We start from the raw sequence: 23,364 nt of genomic DNA, 5'->3' as shown, positions 1-23,364 counted from the left end.
ATTCTTATCTTCTGCATTCAATATTTCAAAGAACAGTTATTTCATCGAGTACATACCCTCCGCTAGCTCAGATCATATTGTGGTTGGCGTCTTAGCAAATGATCTTTCAGAGTTCCTATGGCTATGAAGTTATCATCCCATGGCCAAGCTGATGATGAGTGTCTCCAAACTTAGCTAGGATAGTTCTTAGACTAGAGACATTGATCCCATATCCAAAACTGTATTCAAAATTTTCCAGCACAACAGATGTACATGATAGAAGAACCTAGCAATACTGACCCTCTGCCACAACTGCCTTTAAGAACCAAGGGTCACCACCAAACAAGATAGCAAATCAGAAGCAGACTTCAGTGTCAGTCAGTCAATAAGCATTTATTAAATTCCTGCTGAGTGTCAGGCACTGTGTTAAGTGCTGGGGACACAAAGAATGAGAAAACACAGTACTGGCACTCAAGGAACTCACAATCTAGTGGAGACTTTGTTAACAATTACTGTGTGTGTGTATACACACACACATATACACATATAAATGCATAAATGTGTGTATATGTATATAATTTATGTGTGTATAAAGTAAAATAGGAAAAGGAATAGGACCAATGACTTCGCTGGTAGAAGGAAATTTCAGATGAGGCAACTTCCTCTACTGTTTCATGTAGGCGCCTTCTCTCCAGTTTATAGTGCTAGAAACTTGCCTGTAGGTTGAGAATTTTAATGACTCACCCAGGGTCACACAAACAATATTTGGCAGAGGCAAATCTTTGAACTAAAATCTTCCTGCCTATGAAACCAGCTCTTCATCCACTATGCCATGGAGTACTTTACACAAAAATATTACGTATATGTGATATATGTCTATATATAGCCTGATATATAATCTATATCTATCTATCTATCTATCTATCTATCTATCTATCTATCTATCTATCTATCATGACAGCCCTAGGGAGTTGCCTTGGGCAACTGAGAAAGGAAATTTATTGTTTAGGGTTTATACAGCATGTACCTATCAGAATCAGGATATGAACTCAGGTCTTTCTGACTCCAAGGTTAGCTGACTATCCACTATATCATGTTGCTTCTCTATGGGAAAAATATATATATGTATATATGTATGTATATATATATAAATATATATAATTAGTGAAACTCATATGTAGAATTTTGAAAATTGGAAGAAAATGTCCTTCTTCACAAAGTGCTTTCAAGCACCATGCTAATATTTGGGACAAAAGTGCAGCTCAATAGCATACCTCTCCCTTTAGGACCAGGAGGTGGGTCATCATGCATTGTCTCTACTGCCTTTCATTTCCAAGGTTGAATTTTCTGCATCTTCATAATTATGCAAAAGAGTCTCCTACAGTAATCTTCAGTTGGAGATGAAAAATACATTATAATCAGTTCCCTCTACAAGCAGCTGTGCCAGCATGAGATCAATTTAGCCCCTGGAGATTGATTATCTTTTTAAGTTAAATCGATGCGTATCACCCTTAGTTCCTAGGAACTAGGCACCTCCAAAATGAAAATGTCATAGGCATTCTGAAAGCCACCTTGCAGGAACATCAGGGATATGAGGTACCACGGAATAGTGGAAATAGCATCAAATTTGAAGTCCAGAGCGTTTGGTTCTAATTCCGGCTCTAGACCTTCCTCTTACATGACTGTGAGGAAGTAACTTCACCTCTCAGCTCCTCCATTTTCTCATCTGTAAAATAGGGTTAACAATATTCGTAGTATCTAACTGACAGTGTTGGTGTGGGAAAAATGTGTTTTCTTTTTTTAACCTCAAAGTACTATAGAAATAATAGCAATTATTATTATTGCTATTAACCAGTCAGTCTTTGCGCTGGAAAAGTATCATGGCTATCAGCTGTATGGTATGATTTGTATCTACACCAGTAACTTCACCAAGATATGCAAGCAGTAGTTTATTTAGTTGGGCATAGAGAGTGGGTGAGGGGCCGAGAGGCAGGAGCTAAGCGAGTTAAAGTATAGCCTTGCCAGGCTTGCTACAGTGTGTAGACAAAGAGAGCTCGAAGGAGCAGTATGGTCAACAGTCTGTTAAATAAATGAAGAAACTCTCTGCAATGTTCCACAAATAAATCACTAAGCTGTGGAATCAGAAGTTTAGAGCTAGATCCATAAATCTTAAAGATGGAAAAGACTTTAGAGGTCATTTAAGCCAACGCTCTCCTCCATCCTCTCCTAGCCATACACAAAAAAGCAGGGAATCCTTTTTATACCATCCCAGTCCAAAATGACTAGCAAGGAATTGATGCTAAAGATAAGGAGGGGGGCAGTAAGAAAGCACCTAGCTGTCTTTGATGAATTCACATCACCTAGTCCAGATGAATTACATACTCAGGTCTTAAAAGAACTGTCAGATATGATTGATGACCCACTGTCAGTGATATTTGAAAAATCATAGAACATGGAAAAGGTATCACAAGACCAGAGAAGGACAAATATCCTGATTTTCATAAAAGAGAAGGGAATAGAATCTGAAAACTACAGACCACTGAGAATGACTTCAATTCCTGGGAAAACTTGAGGACAGATAAGATGATTGGTGAAAGTATGGAAAAGGAAGCAGTGATCTCGAAGACCTAGAATGGCTTCCCCAACAAAAGTTCATGCCAGACTAATCTAATCTTATTCTCCCCCTCTCCCCCACTTATTTATGTATTGGATAGGATTAGTAAACTGGTAGATAAGGAGAATGTTGAGGATATAGTTTACCTAGATTTTAGCAAAGTTTTGATAAATATCATAAACCCAACCCAACATGGCAAGAGATCTCCCATGGGGTACCCAAGGGGTCTTTGTGTGGCCCTGTGCTCTATAATGCTTATATTAACGACTTTGATAAAGTTGTAGATGGGTGTGTTCTTTGGCTTTGCAGATGATAGCAAGCTAGAAGGGACAACTGCCACAATGAATGATAGTCAAGACCAAAAGGATCTTGAAAGGCTAAAGAATTGGGCTAAATCTAATATGACGAAATTCAATAGGAATAAATGTAAACTCTTACATTTAGAAAGAAAAAAATCATATTCACAAAAAGATGGGGTATGCACAGTGAGAAAACATCTATTATGGAAAAGAAAAAAGATCTGGGGGATTTTGGTGGACTAAAAGTTCACTATTAGTCAATAGTATGACATGGCAGCCTGAAAAAGCTAAGTGATCTTGTTCAGTTGTATCCAGCTCTCTGTGATCCCATATGGGGCTTTCTTGGCAAAGATCCTGGAGTGGATGGCCAGTTCCTTCTCTGGTGGATTTAGGCGAAGCAAGGTTAAGTGACTTGCCCAGGGTCACAGATCTTGAGGCCAGATTTGAAATCATGCCTTCCTGACTCTAGGCCCAGCACTTTATCCACTAAGCTACCTAGGTGACTTGTAATTTTGGGGCTATGTTAAAGGAGTGTGGCTTTCAGGAATAGGGAGGTGATAATTCCACTGTACTCTGCCCTGACCAGATCTTATATCTGAAATATTGTGTTCATTTGTGGGAACCACAGTTTCAGAAGGACATTGAAATCTGGGCAATGTCCATGAGAGGGCAACCACCATGGAAGAGTTCATGACATATGTGGATAGAGCCAGCGGAATAGGAAAGTTTAGCCTGGAGAAAAGATTGCTGTCTTTTAAGCATTTAAAGGCATTAGGCTTTTTAAATTTACATCCCACAGGGCAGAACTAAGAGCAATAGAGGAAGGTGCAAAGAGGCTATTAGGCTTCCTATGGGGAGGAGGGGGAGTTTCTAACAATTGGAATTGTCCCAAAGTGGAATGAGTTGTCTCAAGAAGTCATAGATTACCTCTCCTTGGAGGACTTCAATAACATTAATCAAAATACAACAATAATAGTAATAGTAATGATAAGAGTTAGAATTTATGTAGTACTTTAAGGTTTACAAAGTGCTTTATGTGTTTAATTTGATCAGTTAGGTACGTTATAGTGACTACTCATTTCTTGAAGAGGTTGGAATATATGGCCCCTGAGGAATCTTCCAACCCTCAGACTGTTGTTTGGATTTACAACCCCTGCTTGATTATTTCCAGTCATGAGGAGCTAACTATATCATGAGACAGTCTATTCCGTCATTGGGCAATTCTGTTTATCAAAAAGTTGTTTCTTATACTGAGCCATGAGAAAATTTTAAATATTTGATCATGTTTCCCTCTGCCTTTTCTTCTCCAGATTAATATAGCCCCATGCCTTCTTTGTATGAGATGATTTTCAAGTTGTCACTATCCTGGTCACTTTCTTCTACATGCAACCTACTTTGTCAATGCCCCTTCCCAAAATGTGCCATCTAGGACAGAATCTGTGGCAGGGTATTGAGAGACCTCTTGACCTCAACCCTGTATTTCTAACTATGTAACATAATATTTTATGTTTTAGCACCCACACCACAGGTTTGGCCCATTTTAAGTTTGTTGTCATATAAAATTCTGAAACACATTTTCAATTGGATTGCTACAAAGCTGCATCTCTCCCACCTTATTTTTGATTTTTTGAGTATGTGCTGCTGATTTGTGTTTTCTATAGGAATTAGATTAGATAACTTCTAAGGTCTTTCCAACGTTAAAATTCTATCACTTCATATATATATATATATATATATATATATATATATATATATATATGAAATAAAATAAGTGAAATTGAGTGTATATATATATATATATATACACACACAAATATATATACTCAATTTCACTTATTTGGCTCGTTGTATCATTCCACTGAGATAATTTTGCACTTGAAATCTATCCTTTTTCATATTGTCTGTCCCCACTAGGTTGTGCCATCAACTTGTTTGGTTAATACACCATCTTTGCTCTCCTAAAAGCAACTGATAAGGAAGTCACTATTTGAACTCTGAACTCGGACGCACTTTCTTTTCCCTCTTCCAGTAATGGACCTGACAGAAATTAAAAATGGTTCAGCGTCTGACATATTGCCGTAGGCTGTCCTACAATACAGCTTCCAACAAAACTCGGCTGTCACCCCGGGTAACAGAATTGTTTACCTTTATTCCAAGAAAGTTGGAAAAGCACCAAAATCAGCCTGTGGTGTATGCCCAGGAAGACTTCAAGGTGTTCGTGCAGCGAGACCTAAAGTTCTTATGAGGCTATCGAAGACAAAAAAGCATGTCAGCAGGGCTTATGGTGGCTCCATGTGTGCTAAGTGTGTCCGTGACAGAATCAAGAGTGCTTTCCTGATTGAGGAGCAGAAAATTGTTGTGAAGGTGTTGAAGGCACAAGCGCAGAGTCAAAAAAGTAAATAAAAAGGATATGTTTTTTGAATAATAAAGAAAATTAAAACTTGAAAAAAAAGCAACTGATAAAACAGAAAATAAGAAGGGGCCAGAGATGGAAATATACAATATTCCACAGAAGTCTCCATCTAGGTTAACCATAGAGTCAATACCCTATGGGCTTGGTTGTTCAACCAGCTCAGTTCAATTTACAATAATATCACCCGGCCCATATTTCTTCATTTCGTCTATGAACATGTCATAGTAAACTTGAGAGATAACTTATGATCCAGTCCCTTGATTTCACAGATGACCAAACTAAGGGTCGGGAAGGTTGTCAAGAACCTTTTAGGATAAGGGAAAGGGAAGTTTTATTCTGGATCTAACTTTCACAGTCAAGTAGAATTGGTTGATGAGGCAGAAATAGTGGGAACCTGGGGAGGGTGCAAAGTACTTGTTCTATTTTAGAATTTGTCACAGGGGAGAAGAAAATCAGGAATAGTCAAACCTATTGTGCATTTGGGAAGAGTAGATTTCAGAGCTCAAAGGGCAGGTAAGATAGACTAAAATTGTCCAGGGAAAGTAAACACAGGAGGGATAGGATATTCTCAAGATATTCAAGAAGTTAAGAAAGCATGAAGGAAAACAATTCCAACTGGGAAAAAATGGGGAACTCTTTAAAGAGATGGATGGGAGTCACCACCTCCATTCTAGTGAGATAAGGTGAGATGGTGGACTACTGTAAGATCTTACCATCTGCCCTACTTCTATGCCCTCCAGACCCTGGCACTGGCATCTGGCCTACTGCTACAATCTAAGAACCTCAGGCCTTGCTATCCACCAGGCCAGTGAATCCTTAGGACTTCTAGGTTTTTCCATCCACCTTGTGACTAAACTTTCTTTTGTATATTATCTGTCCCATTTAGAATGTGAACCCCTTTATACCAGGGACTATTTGACTCTATTTGTGTCCTGAGTTACTTAGCACATATGAGAAATATAGAACCAGACAATACAGAGCAGAAAGGTGCCTTCCAGGATAACTAGTCCAACACCTTTACAGATAAATTAGAATTTTAACCTATGACAGGGCAAAGAAAAGAATCAAAGAAGGGATATGATGACTGCTCAGGGTGGATGGGATAATAATTGATGGATGATAGAGAGAAAGCACAGTTGGCTCAGAGTTGTTTATTTTGCTCTTACTTTTTTCTTGAAAGGAAAAATGATTTTTATACTGCAAATAACAGACCCAAAAAATGTCCAATAGGGTACTGATGCTTATGAGAGGAAGGGAGAGAGCCCTTAGTTGCCCTTGAGGATTTTACCTTGCTCAGATGAACTACAGTATTCCAGGTTCTGAAAGATACTGTGGTATGTGAATTGCAAATTACAGCCAGGGATCCTACTGATGTAAAGAAGAGGTTCTACAAGATTAGAAAAAGACAAATGTCCCCATTTTCAAAAAGGAGAAGAGAACGAATTCAGCATATCAAATGAGTTTTAACTCTGATTCCTAGCAAAATTCTAGAATGTTTTATTAAATGGATGGATAGTGAATATCTAAAAAAAAAGTGGCAATCACAGGGTACCAACATGGTCATTAAAAACAGATCATGCTAATCATGCTAGACTTGCCCGATTTCCTTTTGTGTTGTGTTTGTTACGCTGGTAAGTCAATGGAATGTGGGTGGGTTAGTTTACTTTGATTTCAGCAAATAAAATAGACAGTCCCCAATGTTATCCTTGTGGACAAGATGGAGAGATGTGAGCTATATCTCAAAGAGATTATGTGGATTCAGATTTGGTTGAATCATTTTGACCGGATGTCATTAGGGAAAAAGGTCTGTAGCAGAGTCATCTAAGGATCTGTTTGGCCCAGTGATATTTATCATTTTTATCAATGACTCTGAACAAGACATAGGTTGGATACTTAGCAGATTTGCACATGACACAAAATTGGGAAGGAACACATAGGGTGACAAAGGCCATCTAATTCAAGTAGGTCTTGACAAGCTAGAATACTGGGCCATCTTGGATACAGTGAAACTACCTTCAGGTAGCTGGAAGACTAGAACTTGCTTTTAAGTGTGGGTATGGTTTCAGGGGTGTACTCATTAGAAAAGTAATAAGAAACCTCAGTATCCTGTCCTTCAGTCTGACCTCAAATGTTATCTGCCTGGTCCAAAAGCCTGAAATGTCCAGAAGAAAATATACTGTTTTAATATAATAGGCACATCCTTCCCTTTATTCCTCTAGTTATTAGATTGTTGGCTGATCATCGGTCTTCTTAGGCCCTTCCTCATGCACAGTGCACTTCAGGAGGCAATAAGATATTTTAAAACAGATACACATCAAAAAAAAGCCATTCCACAAGGACCATTGTTCACACTGAAAGTGTAGTCTTTAAGGATAAAGTCATGTGAGATTTCCTCCTTGCTGGTCCAGAGAAGTTAGCTACTAAAAAAGGTAAAACTTAAATTGGGCTAGATTATTTTCCTGAGATTCTGGAAAGTAGTCTGTTATGTACCAATTACCTTTGATGACTTTAGAGATCATCTGCTTCATTCTCCTTTCCCCAGTTTTATGAATAGGGAAACTGAGGTCCAGATTGTTGGTATAACTTTCCACAGGTAATGTCAGAGCCAATAGCAGAATCTAGTTCTTTTGAATCCCACTGTAGTGAGGTCTTTTTTACTATGCCTTCCTTCTATTTGCTCATCCTAGTATAAACAGACAGAACTCAAAAGTGGAATGGGGCTGGCAAGTAGAAAGAGAGGCCTCTGTTTGATGATATTTTCTCTGCCAGTAGCACTGTCCAGGGAAATAAACTTAAGGGTATTTTCTGAGACCTTGAATAGGTGTACATATCTTAGTGATAGTAACAGAACATTTGTCAAAGACTGTGAATGGGCCATATGGAAGAAAAAAAAGCCAGGGCTAAGGTTATGTAATGGTGGTTGCATCTGTAACCTTCTGGACCCTGGTGAGATACAACAACTTGCAACCTATCTACTTTAACCTCACCAAGGAAGTCACTTGAACTAGGCCAGCCATTGAGTTCTTTCCTTTTTGTATGGGAGAGAGTCTTAAAAAATGTGTAGAATCAAAAGTCTGGGAACATGTTCAAGCCCTGCTACTCATTATCTATGTGACCTTAGGCAATTCAACTTAGCTATCTTGCACTTTCTATCCTTTACCTGTAAAACAAACATAATAATATCTGTCCTGCCTACTCACAATGTTGTTATAATCTTAAAATGTGCTGATATATATGAAAGCCTCTTGAAACATTACCCACATAGGATGTAGATAATTCTTTTTCCTCTCATGACATTGTACTATGGTAGAAACAAAGACCTAAGTTCAAATCTTGGCTTTGGTATCGGGCCTCAGTTTCTTCATCTGTAAAATGAGGGTGTTGGGCTAGAATACAGATTGAGGGTTGGAAGGGAGGAGCTCAGAGAATCCTGGTCCAGCTCTCTAATTTTCTAAATAAGGGAACCAAGACCTAGAGTAGTGACACTACCATGAGTCCTTGGGAGATATCTCAGGGCTCTTTGAGGTCAAAGTTCTATGACTGCATGTACCACTAGGGCTTCCATGTGCTATGACTAATCAGTGTTGAGAGGTACTTTGTTCTATTTTGCTAACACAGGCATTTTACTAGTTGGTATTGCCTTACCTTTCCATGAAGACTCAGAGAATAAAAATATAAATACTGGCATTTGCTAGCACATGCCCTGGACGTAAGCTATATCTTCAAAGAGAAATGCTGAATATGGGAACTGGTACTCTCTTAACTTGGTAGGATAGCTCTTTACCCAGAACTCCCTATTCCCATGGAGATCAGCATTTTCTCTGCAATTGATAATTTTACACTGGCTCTGAAGCTGGAGGACATAGGTTCAAGTCCTAACACCTGACATTCACCATTTAGACTTGGGCAAATCTTTTAACTTCTCCTTGCCTCAGGTTCCTTGGCTCTAAAATGAGGAGGTTGGGCTGGATAGCTTCTAAGATTCCTTCTTGCCCTAACTCCATGATCCTACAATGCTTTTAGGGCACTAAGCAGAGTTTGCCAGTGCCCAGTCTTTGCTTCTCTAGTACACTAGGGTTTCAAAAGAGTAGCCTAGGACCTATCAGATAATCTCCAAGCTGGTTCCTATTGCCCTGACATTGAGCCTGACTCACCTCAGTTGCGCTGGGCCTCTGCCAGGAAGAGTATTCAAAGCTGAAATGAGCTAGCATGAAATCTAAAAAGTGTTCTGCCCTGCAGTTGCCAGGGAGCTTGTCCCAAAAGGATTTCATCATGCTGGGGGCCAGGGCATAAGCACATTCCTGTAGAACAAGCAGGTTTGCTACCTTTTGCAAGAAGGCCCAGGGTTGTTTGCCAAGGCAAAACAGAGAGCTTTGTGCCTTCCATCACTTTAACAGATTTTAATTTAAATTAGAAATCTGCCATTATCCTCCTCCTATTTATTTTTCTTATCGATTTTGCATGTGGACAGTCTTCACATCCAAGTGAATTATGGCTGCCCTGCGTGGTTGGCTGCACCAATTAGTCTATTAATTTCACAGATAAAGCCTGGCCAATGGAGTAGGAGAGCCTCTGAACTTGTAGTTAGCGGTCTAAATCCAGTTTAAGGCAGCGGCCACCTAGTCATCACCATTAAAGGACTATTATTAGGTGTTACAAAAAGAAGGCAAACTAATTACTGTGAATGATGGCAAGAAAAGTCATAAAATTATATCTTGGTATTGTGCACTTAGCTTTTCTCCCTACATGTTATAAAGGCCCATTGGTCCCATTCCCTACTGTAAGGTTTTGACCAAGGGCAACTTTACGTAGTACAAATTAGATTGGCCATGCTAGGTGGGGTTTGACTTCATAGCCTCATCACTATTTGCTCTTCCTTCTCATACACACTGCACATAGGTATTAGAGCAGCACCAGGCAAGGCCCAGATCCACACAAACACATCCCCACTACCACAATGATGATAAAAGAGGTGTCCTCAACATATGATGTGTCTTTACCAACCTTTCTCACTAACAAGACCACTTGCCACCAAATTACTCAGACACCAGCATGGTTCCTATTATCTGGCAATGAACCACTCCCCATTGTTCCTGAAGTCAATTAATCATATGGTAGGAAGACCGTGGAGAAAACACTAAGCTAACTCCAGGAATCAATCAAGAAGCTTTTATTAATCACCTACTACGTGCTAGGCCTGGACCAAGTATTAGGGATATAAAGACAAGTGAAACGGCTTATGCTTTCATGGAGGTTACATTCTAACAGGGGAGATAAGGTGTACATATATAGACATGTACAAACACAGAGCAGCAAGGTCTCCTTGATTGGGGATGGGGAATAGGTCTTTGAAGCTGGAGAACCCAGGAAAGGCTCATGTAGAAGTAGGTGGTGTTTGAGCTGCAACTCAAACGAAATGAGGGATTCAAGGAGAAGGAAGTATGGAAGGAGAGCATTCTAGACATGAAGGACACCCAAAGCAAAGGGTGAGGAATAGCACCTCTATTCACATTCTACCTTTGAGGACCCCAGTCTTCGGATCTTAGGCCTGAATGGATTCTGATAATTTTGCGATATGCTGTGGCTGGTGTAATATCTCTTCCCAGGGCAGAATAGGAAGGCAGAGAAAATAAGGTGATCGAGTACAAAGTTCTCTAAGTATCTTAATGCTGGTTTTTAATTCAGTCCAGTGGACTGGAACTGGCTGCCAGCAGCAAAAACTCCTTATTTAAATGAGGCCTTGCTTTCCTTGGAGATTAATTTGATAGTCAAAAGCAACTTTTTTTTGGTTTTGTTTTGTTTTAATTTCTTCATGGCTATGAACAGCTTAGTAATATTCAGCCCTGACAGCTTCTGGCCTATAGTAGTGAAATCACTAAGACACTAGGATGTTTTTCTTTTAGATCTTAACAGAAAGTTTCCAAGGGAAAGGTAATATTTCTCCTTATTAGTGTCAGAAGACTCCTTTATCTTTGCAATAAATGACGCATTAGTTCCAGTTTCCTGTGGCTGCAAATTCAGGAGAGGCCTCCAAGGATCACAGAGGGGAAATTTCTTATATTTTAGGACAGCTTCCTCTTCTCATATTTGTTAATATGTGAGGGGGAAAGGAAATAATATCTCATCTTCATGTTCAAGGACTGCGAGTACTTGCTTCTTGGGATGTTTCTTCTTATAAGACTATTGGAATGTAATTCTATGGATGATCACAGAATTTCTCTAAGCCTCAATTTCCTAGCATATAGATGATGACTAGACATTGATCTGCTATCACCAGATATTCAATGATTCAAGATCACATGTAATCTATACAAGACAGTGGGCTAAGTGCTAGAGGGATTCAAAAAAAAAAAGAGATCTGGCATAGTCTCTGCCATCAAAGATCTTAGAGTCTAATGGAGACAAGATGCATGTGGAAAGTTATTTGGAAATGCATAATGCCTGTGACAAGTGCTTCAGGAGAGGGAAGTAATCAGGGCTTAGCCTATAGGAATCTTAGAAAGTTATAGCTGGAAGGAAGCTTAGAGATCATCTGGCACAAACTTGCTCACTTAACTTTCCTTCTTGATAAATGTAGAAATTGAAGTTCTAGGCTCTACTAGGAAAGTTACCTCCCTAATTAATTCTTAGTTTGTTGTTCAGTTGTTTCTGTTGTGTCTAACTCTTCGGGAGCCCATGTGGGGTTTTCTTGGCAAAAATACTGGAGTGGTTTGCCATTTCCTTCTCTGGTTTATTGTACAGATGAGGAAACTGAGGCAAATAGGGTTGCCCAGGACCACACAGCAAGTGTCTGAGGTCGGATTTGAACTTGGGTCTTCCTTAATCCAGGTTCAGTGCTCTGTGAACCATGGTGCCACCTAGCTACCCTTAGGCCTTAAGTTTCCTCTTCTGCAAAATAAGGGATTGGACCAGATGATCTCTTAAGACCATCTTCCAGCTCTACAATTCTATGACTTTATGACTCATGGATCCACACAACCACATTCTAAATTAGTATAATTCATTAAAATAGTAATTAAGCACCTATTATGTGCAGAATTTCAATCGCCGCTTCTTCTATTTCCAACGTTACCATTCTGGCACAAGGTCCCATTATCATCCTGGATTATGTAATAGCCTCCTAAACGTCTTCTTTCCTCTACTCTCTCTCATTTCCAGTAATTCTTCATAAAGTTTAAGCTCCATGATGGAAGGACCTATTTCTTTTTTTCTCCGTAATCCATCCCAGCACTTACCATTGTGTCTTGTATATAGAAAGGACTTCATAAATATCTGTTAAATTTTATTTGCTACCAGAACAATGTTCATGATACATAAATCTGGAAAGGTAGTATGGTATAGTAGAGAGAGTTCTGAATTTGGAGTCAGAAAGACCTAGGTTCAAATTTTGCTTTACATTCTAGCTATGTGACCCTGGGCAAGTTAACCAACTTCTCTAAGCCTCAGTTTTGTCACCTGTAAAATGAGGGGGTTGGACTCAAATGCCTCTAAGTCTCCTCCTGGCTCTAACTTTATGATCTATACCATTCCTTCACTCAAAAATCTCCAGTGGTTTCCTGGTGACTAATAAGTAATGTGTAAAGTCCTTTCCTTGCCATCCCAGGCCCTCCATAATATGGGAACACCCTTTCTAGCTAGATAGATAAATAAATGGCTAGACAGAGGGATGGATGAATGGATAGTTGTATTAATATATAGACAGATGGATAGATAGAAGGAGGAAAGGAAGGACAGGGAGACCAGTAAGTACAAAGATACACAGAGCATTTGTTTTCTATGTGCCATGCACTATGTTAAATGCTGGGAGTATAAATGAAAGCAAGGAGAAAGTCTCCTATCCTAAAGGAACTTGCATTTCAGTGTCAGGAAAACAACATTAAAAACACTATTTAGCTAATACAATGCTATGTATCACTGGTAGTTGCACTTAATTCTTGCAGGTAGTCAATAGGACAAATTAAAGATGAATGGTGGGTCTACATAAGCTGTAATATATGTCCAAGAAGGAATATAAAAGAGAGAAATGAAGTCATGTATGGCCAGATACATGATGAGACAATCATACAGTAACTAACAAAAGGGAGAGTAGCCAATCATATAGGGAGGAGATACAAACAATACTTTGTCCTTTGTTCTCAAAGAGGACCAATGACATCACGATGGTGATGTCTTGACTCTTGTGTGAATTGGATTCAAGTGGGGCAGAGCTCATAAGCCTCATTCTCTCCTCCAGAGTCATCAAATTCCAGTGGCAAGACAAAAATCAAGACAACTGGAAAAGGCCTGGGATGCAGTGGGTAACAAGCCAATCATGTAGCGAATAACAAAACAGGGATGTATTGGACATGGCACAATTATCCACGAGATTTATATTTTATAACAGAGGAAGATGCCAATATATTTTTGATATGGCTTAGAAATATACAGATAAAAATCAAAAGGGCATGAATATTCATTTGTGGATGACTTGTGATCTCTACCAATAGATAAATAAGATTATTGAAATCATGTATTCACTAAGGATTTGAAGTATTTGTATCTTACCTCACGTCTAAACTATGAGTTCAGTGAGGGTAGGGAATATATGTTATCTAAACTTTCTATCTCCTTTGTGTCCAGCAGAGTGCTCTGCATATATCATTAAATGTCCAGTAAATGAATTAATTTGAGTTCTGTGCTGGGTGTTGGAGTAAGGAGACACAAATATAAATATGGACTGACCTTTGTCCTCATGGAGTTTATGATCTAGAAGAAAGCAATGGAATGAAAAGTGATTTTATGGTGGGGGAAAGGGATAAGGGAATAAGTAGTCCTGAGTTGGAGGTCTAGCTTTGCTATATATTAGTCAAATAATCTTGGGAAAATCTCTGTAGCTTCTCCAATCTTCATTTTCCTCCTCCATAAAACAGAGTTAAATCTCATGAACACCAAGATTCTTCTAGTTATAATTATAATAGTTAAAAAAAACACTAGTAATAACATAATTAGCAGCATGCTTTTATATAGCACTTTAAGGTTTTCAAAGTGTTTTCCTCAAAGCAACCCTATGAGACAGGTAGTACTAGTCTTATCACGGCCATTTTAAAGATGAGGAGACTGAGTCACTTAACCCCTGTCTGTTTCAGCTTCCTCAACTGCAAAATGGGGATAAATAGAGTTCCTACCTGCTAGGGTTGTTGTGAAAATTAAACGAGATAAAATTTGTCAAGACTTAGTACATTGCTTCCCTACCCCTTTCTCCTTCCCTTGAGGCTTTCAGAAACTAAATAATTCACTTATGGTCACATAGAGAGTAGGTAACTGAGGTGGCATTTGAACCTAGGTCTTTTATTTCTCACACCAGCCCTCTGGAGGGAAGATACAACATCTAATGAGAACAGAATAAATAAGGTTCTATGATCACTGAAAAAAACTATTGTGAACCAAGTAGTATCACTCAGTTTAAATTCAGTGAAATGACTTCAGGACCATGAAAAAATATAACCAAAAACCTTATTCTAAGCTCCTGCAATGTTATGTGCACACAAATATTAAGTGACAGGCAGTAGCAGGCATTTGCATCCCTGTTGAGAAGATTTGTCACCATCCTAGATGGCTTACTGGTGGAAAGTATTTCTGGGCTCCCCCTACCTCCGTTTTTGGCCATGCTCTCTCTGAACAACTGCCTCTGCCTTTCAGTAAAGCAGATTAGGGATCAGAGTTGTGTGGGTAATGGGCCTTGTTAGATTTGGCCCAGCTTCACCATGGGGGACAGTGGAAAGACCACTGACTTCACCAAGAGACTCTGTTTTCATATCTTGCCTCTCTGATGCTTTCTTTATGTTTGACCTTGGGCAAATCACTTAACCTCCCTGGGCTCATGTGAAATGAGGGGGTTGGACCAGATGGTCTCTGAAATCCTGTCTAGTTCTAAATCTAAGGTGCTATCACTGTGATCTTGGGATCCTTTGAACTATATTTATCTTAAGCACTTAATCATTTTTTCTGAAAAGCTGCCCTGAAGTGGAATGAACTATTTTGGGAGAGAAAGGATTATATATCCCGAAATTTTTCAAGTGGAGATTGGTTGCCCAATTTCCAAGTACGTTATTGTGAGGATTCCTTTTCAGGTTAGACTAGACATCTACTGAAGTCGCTTTCCATCCTAAATGGGAGCATTTATTAAACATTTGCTATATGCCAGACACTGCGGTAAGTATTGTGGACACAAACACAAGGAAGCAAGATCATCCTTACTCTCAAAAAACTTTAGTAAGGGAAGACAGCACATACAGGGGAGCTAAAAAGGGAGGTGGAAGGTAGAAAGCAATCTGGCAGGGGAGAAGGTGAGAGAGCCCAGAGAACTGAAGTGAAATGTAGCTGGGCCCCCCTCACACAGTGGTGTCAGGGAGAGACTCACCATTGAAGAAGGGAAGGCCTCAGGACAGAAGTATCCGAGAGTGGCAATGGGTAGCTGAGAGGGTGTGGGCTATGGGGCCTAGACAAATCACTCATTCTTTCAGCGTTCTTGGTAAATCTCCAAACTACCTTTCGTGTCTAATTAGTTTATTTGGTCAGGGTGTACTTTTCTTCTCTTATATACTCTCTAAGTCTATATACTCTTTATTTCAGTGAATCTGGCTTCTAGCTCTTCGTTACAGATGCTATTACATTTTCCCACCTCCTTGCCTTTGTATGTTAGGAATGGACTCCCTTCTGATCTCTAAGTAACAAACTCCCTTTTCAGGTACTAGGTCTTCTTTGATCCCCACCCTCTCCAATTACTGTTATTTCACTCCCTCTAGAAATTACTTTGCATGACTTTGTATAGACTAAACTATGTTTATCTGAGTACCTCTTACACTTCTCACACTCAGAAGAATTTAAACTCTTTGAGGATAGGAATTATGTCTGATTTATTTTTGTATCCACAATGCTTTGCTTCTGGCTTCCTTCAAGTCCCAACTAAAATTCTGCCATCTACAGAAAGTCTTCCCTAATCCCACTAAATTCCAGTGCTTCCCTCTGCTAATTATTTCCTATTTATCCTGTATAGAGCTTCCTTTGTATATATTTGTTTGCATTTTGTCTGTCCCATTAGATTGTAAGCTCCTTGAGGGCAGGAACCGTCTTTTGCTTCTTTTTATACTCCCACAGCCTAGCACAGTACCTGGCACATAGTAGGTGCTTCATAATTGTTTATTGGCCTATTATTGAATTAAATTTCCATATTTATCACAGGAATAAATTTCATCTCATCTTTGGGGTCCTTGAGCAAAAAGTTCTTGCTCACTTTGTTTATTACCCAAGCACTGATATAGAGACGGGTGAGACTTTGGGTGCTGTTTCTTCCTCTCTTCTTTCTTTGTCTTTATTGATTACAAATTCATGTATTGCTATTCTTTCTATGTCATACAGTACCTACTACACTCTAGGGTATTTGGCTTAGTAATTATAATTTTTTGAGGGGGGAAGGCAGGGCAATTGGGGTTAAACGACTTTCCCAAAGTCACACAGCTAGTAAGTGTGTCAAGTGTCAGAGGCCACATTTGAACTCGGGTCCTCCTGACTCTAGGGCCGGTGCTCTAGTCACTGCACCATCTAACTGCCCCTGGCTTAGTAATTATAACTGGATACTTTTCTCTCTTTCTCCTATTCAGTTAAATCCTTTGTAATCAGATGAGCAATCTGGGGAAATGCATTCTTTCCAGTTTTCATTAGATGCGCTCCAGAACTCAACAAAGCCATGGTCCAGAAAGTAGAATCTCCTTTGTTGTTCAGTTGTTAGTCTGACTTTTCATGACTGCATTTGGGGTTTTCTTGGCAAAGAAATTGGAGTGATCTGCCATTTCCCTCCCCAGTGTATTTTACAGATGAGGAAACTGAGGCAAACAGGACTAAGTGACTTACCCAGGGTCACACAGCTAGTAAGTGTCTGAGGCTGGATTTGAACTCGGCTCTTCCTGACTCCAGGCCTGGCTCTCTATTCACTAGCTGCCTCCAAATCTCCCTATCATTCACCGTTTCTTAGTCAGGTATTCATGTCTCAAGTCCTTCCCAATTTTTTTCTAACTTTTCTTCTCAGTCTCTTCAGTTCTCCCAAACCCTGCTGCCTTTACTCACAACAGACAACTCTGCTCTCCTCCAACTGTAGTTAAGACTCGAAGTGCAAGCAAGCTTTGTGCTTTCTAGAAAAATATCCTGGCATGGGCACAAAATGCAATCTAAGTAATCTAAGAAAGGAAAAGTATGTCTCTCATTTTACAGCTGTAATTCTTGCAAGTTGAAATCATATGCTTGGAAGTTTAGATCCCTGAAAATAACAACAAATGAACTTTGCTGTCTTCCTGAAAAAGTGTATTTTTATGTCTTAATAGGAGCATATCAGTGATAGCAGCCATAAAAGGTAGGAAGCTGTTAGATCTAAGCAGTAAGGACTGGCAAGACAGGAGAGAGCTTGTAAAACCACTCTCTCTACATCCAGTGTTCTTTTACCTAAGGCTGAAGGCTGTCAATGCACCTAGGTGTGAAATGATGGGACCAGTGAAAAGTCTTGCTGTGTTCACATGAGGAAATGGAATTTTAAAATGAGTTTCATGAGAGATAGTGGGAACATATTTATTTTGGCTTAAAAAAAAGAAGAGAAAAGGTAGATTAATTCCACAGGCAAGGACTTGGTCTAATTAGTTTTTCACAATATCACGTGAATAATAATAAAATAATAAGAAATAATAAAGTTTCATGGTAGAAAAATTATGGTAAAGCATTTCTTTTATTCTGGTCTTATTCAATTCAGCAAATGCTGATTAAGAATGTAGTATATATGGAGCTGCCCCCAAATCTCCTTGTCATTCACCATTTCTTCACTACGCTAAAACCTTAAACAGATGTGAACATGAATAAGATGTGGTGCCATGGAGTTTATTGTCAACTTTTAAATTTAATAGTTCTTTAGCATCTCAAAATCATATTCATTTCTTACTTGTTCCACCCAGCTCGGTGATGCTTTTCCACCTTCAAATGTCTTATGTCTTTCACAGCTGCACTATTCAGTTTCAGACCATTTCCATCTAATTTTGCTGGTGAGCACCACGTTTCATAGTAAGCTGGCCTATGATTGCATGATTGAGACCAAGGTCCAAGGGGTAGCTGGGTGGCTGCTCCAGTGGACAGAGCGCTGGGCCTGGAATCAGGAGGATCTGAATTCAAATCTGCCCTCAGGCATTTACTCGCTGTGCCACCAGGGGCGAGTCACTTAATCCTGTTTGCCTCAGTTTTCTCATCTAGAAAATGAGCTGGAGAAGGAAATTAAAAACCACTCCAATATCTTTGCCAAGAAAACCCCAAATGGGGTCACACAGAGTCAGACATGACTGAGTAGCAACAATTTTCGAGCATGAGAAAAGTAGCATCACATAGCAGATAGAAAGCTGGTCTTTGAATAGTGGTTTCAATATGGTTTCAAGTCCTGCTTCTGACACATAGTGGTCATTTGATCTTGGACAGGTTATTTAGCCTCTCAATGCTCTAGGTGCCTTAGTAAGACTTTATTTGCGGAGAATGTGCCAGCTTGAATTAGTAGAGAGAGTTTTCTCATCCAGTTGTTCCTCGTATTGATGCAATTACACGTCTAGCCACTATGACTTTAATCAATATCATGTATGGGGAAAATGGATGATTTGTAGAGGAAGTGTGGTACAGCTGAAAGAATATTAAATTGGGAGTCTTGGGATCAGAGTTCAAATCCCAGCTGTACCACTCATAGTCTGTGTGATATTGGGCAAATCACTTAATCTATGTTGGCCTTAGTTACCTAATACGTAAAATGAAGGAACTAGATGATATCTAAGGTCCCTTCAGACTCTAAATCTATAATTCCATGATCCTATTTATGCAGAATTATAAAATAGGAAAGAGATTTAGTAATGACTCTGTGGGTCATCCATTATAGAACGCTCACAACATAATGAGAATAGCTAAGCTTTTAAAGCACTTTCTGGTTATGAAGCAATTTTAACACGTTGTTGTTTGGTTTCAGTCATGTCTGACTTTTCTTGACCCCATCTGGGGTTTTCTTGGCAAGGGTATTAGAATGGTTTGCCATTTCCTTCTCCAACTCATTTTACGGATGAGGAAACTGAGGCCAATGGAGTTAAGGGTCACATTTGCCCAGAAAGTGTCTGAGGCTAGATTTGAACTCATGAAGATGAGATTCCAAACCCAGTGCTCTATCCACTGGGCCACCTAGCTGCCCTAACTTACGTATATAACCTTATTTCATCCTCCATTCTTCCCTCACAGAGCTACCAACACAGTCTCCCTGAAGCACATATCTGACCCTCCTCTTTTAGAGGCAGTTAAGTGTTGTAGTTGATAGAATGTTGGACTGGCATATAGGGAAGACCAGAATTTGAATCCTGTCCCCAATGCTTTATAGTTATGTGACTCTGGGCAAATCACTTCATGTCTCTCTGCCTCAGTTTCCTAATATTTCCTAATATGATAAACGGGATAGCAGTATCTTCCTCTCTGTTTCTGTGAGGATCAAATGAGATGATGCATATTTTGCTGTGCCAGCTTTAAAGTTCTCTAAAAATCTTAGCCATTATGCTCAAGAGCCTTCAATGATTCCCAGTTACCTCTAGGGTGACCATAAACTATTCAACTTGGCATCTCAAGCCCCTTCTGAGCTGGCTTTTGTCTACCTCCCCAAATTCACTTCAGAATAGTTCCTTTTATGTAGAGTGGCAGCAGGAGATAGGGCCGAGATGTCAAACACTTGGCCCATGGGACCCCACACCATGCTTCAAATCCAGTGGGGGCCAGGTAAAAATGCAATGGGGAAACATTTAACAAAGTAAGTAAAAATACAATAGAACATTGGTAATATTAACATGATTTTCCAAGTTATTATGCTGTCTGCAGGGATCCTTATGTCAATTTAGTGGTCCCCATTTCTATCTGAGTTTGACATCACTGTTATAGCAGAAAGAGAGGTGGCCTCTGAGTCAGGACAATGACTGTTCAAGCCCTATCTCTTAGATTAGACTGGATTCTTAACCACACTACTACATAAACCGCAAAATAAATGTTCACCACAATACAGACAATATAAATATCATTATTCCCATTTTATCGATGAGTAAACTGAGACTTGGATAGATGGAATGAATTGCCTAAATCACTAATTAGATGGGTCATAGGTGACAGAACCAGATCTCAAACCCAGGACTGCTGTCACCTAATTAGCACTCTAGCCATAACATTGTGCTTCTCCTTGATCTCAAACAGTTAGATTCAAATACTTCTTGAGTCCTGTACCAATTTCAATCAAAACTGAAGGATAGATGGGGTTTTTACTACTACTTTCCTGGAGAAGCTGTTTCGGAATCACATAAATCTTTTAGGCAAAATTTTCCAATATCCAACTTAGATTTTCTCTGACTGAATTTCTTCCCATCACAGTTATATACTTGTAATGAAAGTTATCTACTTCCACCAGGCTAAATAAATCTTCTCTCTCCCTGGGGTTAATGCCCTTCAAATATTTATAGACTAACCTCATGGTCTCATCAATTTCATTTTTTTAAAAGTCAAGCTGAACTTATTTTGTTCTTTTAATCTTTGCTCAGAAGTCAAAGGATATATGGATGTAGCATAATGTAGATACTATGGTCTAAATTTTTATTTTAATATACTTACCAAGAGACATAAATATATGGGAGAACATTTTTGTTCTGATAGGTGAGGATTAAATGGTACAGTTCCCATTACCAATCGTCAGGTGCTTAAATATATACCCTGCACTGAGGATTTATCACAAAAATGAATGAGGATATTTTCAAGAGGCATGACTTGATAAATTGTTGCCAAAGATAATAGTCTTTGAAAATACAGCTAATTCTTGTTGTCAATAGCACCTGTACACTTTGCCTTTGTGGTTTATGTAGCTCACAAGATATTTTTATACATTATGTCCTTTAAGGCTTACAAGAACGTAGGAAGGTTCAAGGTTGGAATTTCACACATGAAGAAAATGAGATTCTGAAAAATTAAGTAACTGACCTAAGCATGTGGCCCACAAATGACTGAGGAGGTAGTGATGGGGATTTGAAATCAGGTCTCCTGATGCTAAAGTCTGATCCTCTTCTTAATATATGATGGTTGTTTACTCAACATCAACTATGGACCCAAGGGATACTTCATAATGGCTAGTGTAGACACATCTATTTTTTCTCCCCCCACCCCCGCTCTCATATTAACATCTAACTTCTATTATTCCAGGATTTCAGATTTGGTAAATATGAATTACTAACTAGAGCCACCCTCCTCTCATACTAGAAGGGCTGGGGAAAGAAGAAGGGCTTAAGTGCTGACTTTACTTTCAAACTGATTACTATCGAATTAAGTGGTCTATTTCTATTTCCATTTCTGGCTATATGTGTGTGTGGCCCAGTGAAAATAGTCCTATATGCACATAGACCCTGTCCAAATGCATCAAAATAATGCCATTCAAACCCATTATGCCCACTGACTTTGATTTCCCAAAGAACAGGATACAATTTAACTCAATACTGTTTACCATTTTTATCCATGACTTGCTTAAAGTCAAGGATGGCATGCATATTACATACAGAAATGAAATAAAGCTGAGAGGAATAGCTGATATATTGGTTAACAGAGTAAGGATCCAATACGGTCTTGAAAAGCTACAACAATGGGCCAATTCTAGTTAGATGGGCTTTAAAAGAGATAGTTGTCAAGTTCTATACTTGGCTTAAAATGAAAAGGTGTTCAAGCTGAAGATGGGGAAATGGCTACATAGCATCCAATGCCAAAAGGTAGAAGTAAAGTTCTAGGAATGACATGGCAGCCAAAAAAAGGCATTGTGATTTTAGGCTTCATTGATAGAGATATGATGTCCCAACTGAGTGGGGATGACAGTGCTGTTCCACTCTGTCCAGGTAAGACCACATATGGATTATTATAATCTCTCCCAGGCAGGGGATTGCTGCAGCCAGTTCTAAACTGTTCTCTAGCCAATTGTTAATTTTTCACCGTGGCCACCAACACTTCTAATTGCCAAACTACAAAACAGGACTTTATTAATGATTTTGCTGATTTCTAGACTGAAGAAAATGACAGGGATGTTAGTGTTTTCTCCTCCAAAAGCTGGTTGTTATCCAAAAAGAGTTGATGGTAAAATATTTAATAGAATACCCCTGGGTCTAGGTGCTACATTTTAGGAAAGACATTGACAAATTGGTATATACCAACAGGATGGCATCCAGGATGGTGAAAAGGCTGGAGATCATTCTATATAATGATTAACTGAAGGAAGTAGAAATATTGATTCTGGAGAAGGGAAGACTTGGGTGGGGGGACAAGATAGCTATCTTTTAGTATCCGAAGTATAGTATCTATTTAGTATAGTATGTGAAGAGCCAGCACACAAAAGAGCTATTAGATTTATTCTCAGTTCCAAACACAACAAGCAATAATGAAAAGCAGAGTGGTATCATGGAAAGAGTTCTCCCACTGATGAGGTCAGAGGTGGTTTTTCAGACTGAAGTTAGCCGGTTATTAGTGATGCACATGTATAATTAAATTCCCATGAAATCTCGTGGGGCACATTTTTTTCTGCCTCCAATGTACTCATCATGTAATACTGTTTACTATAACCCTCTTTTCAGGACATGAGAAGTCAGCGGAATATGAGAAAATGGAGCCTCATGTCTTCCATTTGTAAAATGGAGATTACAAAATGGCTCAGTTTCTTATGCCCCTATGAGATCATATTACTCCATGAAGGCCTTGTTTAAACTCTGTCTTTCAGTATCTGTCTAAGTGCTCTGCATTCAATAGTCACTCAATAAATTTTTAATAGAATTTTTGGGAAATAATTATATTTGCAAATTTAATAGTTATCTACTTGAAACTATTCCTCCATCATAAGTAGGTGCCTGCCCAGCTATGAAACAACAGGTGGAATAACATTTTTGGTAAATCTAGTCACATTTCCCATTAACTTAACATGACCATTTTAGAGTTGCGCTTTGTCTCTAATTCACATTAAGCTC

General features: G+C 39.0%; 1 protein-coding gene and 1 pseudogene across 1 annotated transcript in view; one reads left to right on the top strand and one right to left on the bottom strand.

Annotated features, from left to right (window-relative positions):
- Positions 1 to 23,364, bottom strand: part of LOC118835785 (disks large homolog 2) — a 654,221-nt gene that overhangs the window by 593,541 nt on the left and 37,316 nt on the right. The gene's annotated exons all lie outside the window — the stretch shown is intronic.
- On the top strand, positions 4,946 to 5,295 carry LOC118835787 (annotated as a pseudogene).

This window comes from Trichosurus vulpecula, chromosome 2 (assembly GCF_011100635.1).
Source record: "Trichosurus vulpecula isolate mTriVul1 chromosome 2, mTriVul1.pri, whole genome shotgun sequence".
Lineage (NCBI taxonomy): Eukaryota > Metazoa > Chordata > Mammalia > Diprotodontia > Phalangeridae > Trichosurus > Trichosurus vulpecula.
Note: the sequence above shows the minus strand (reverse complement) of the source record. Positions and strands in the feature narration are given on the sequence as shown.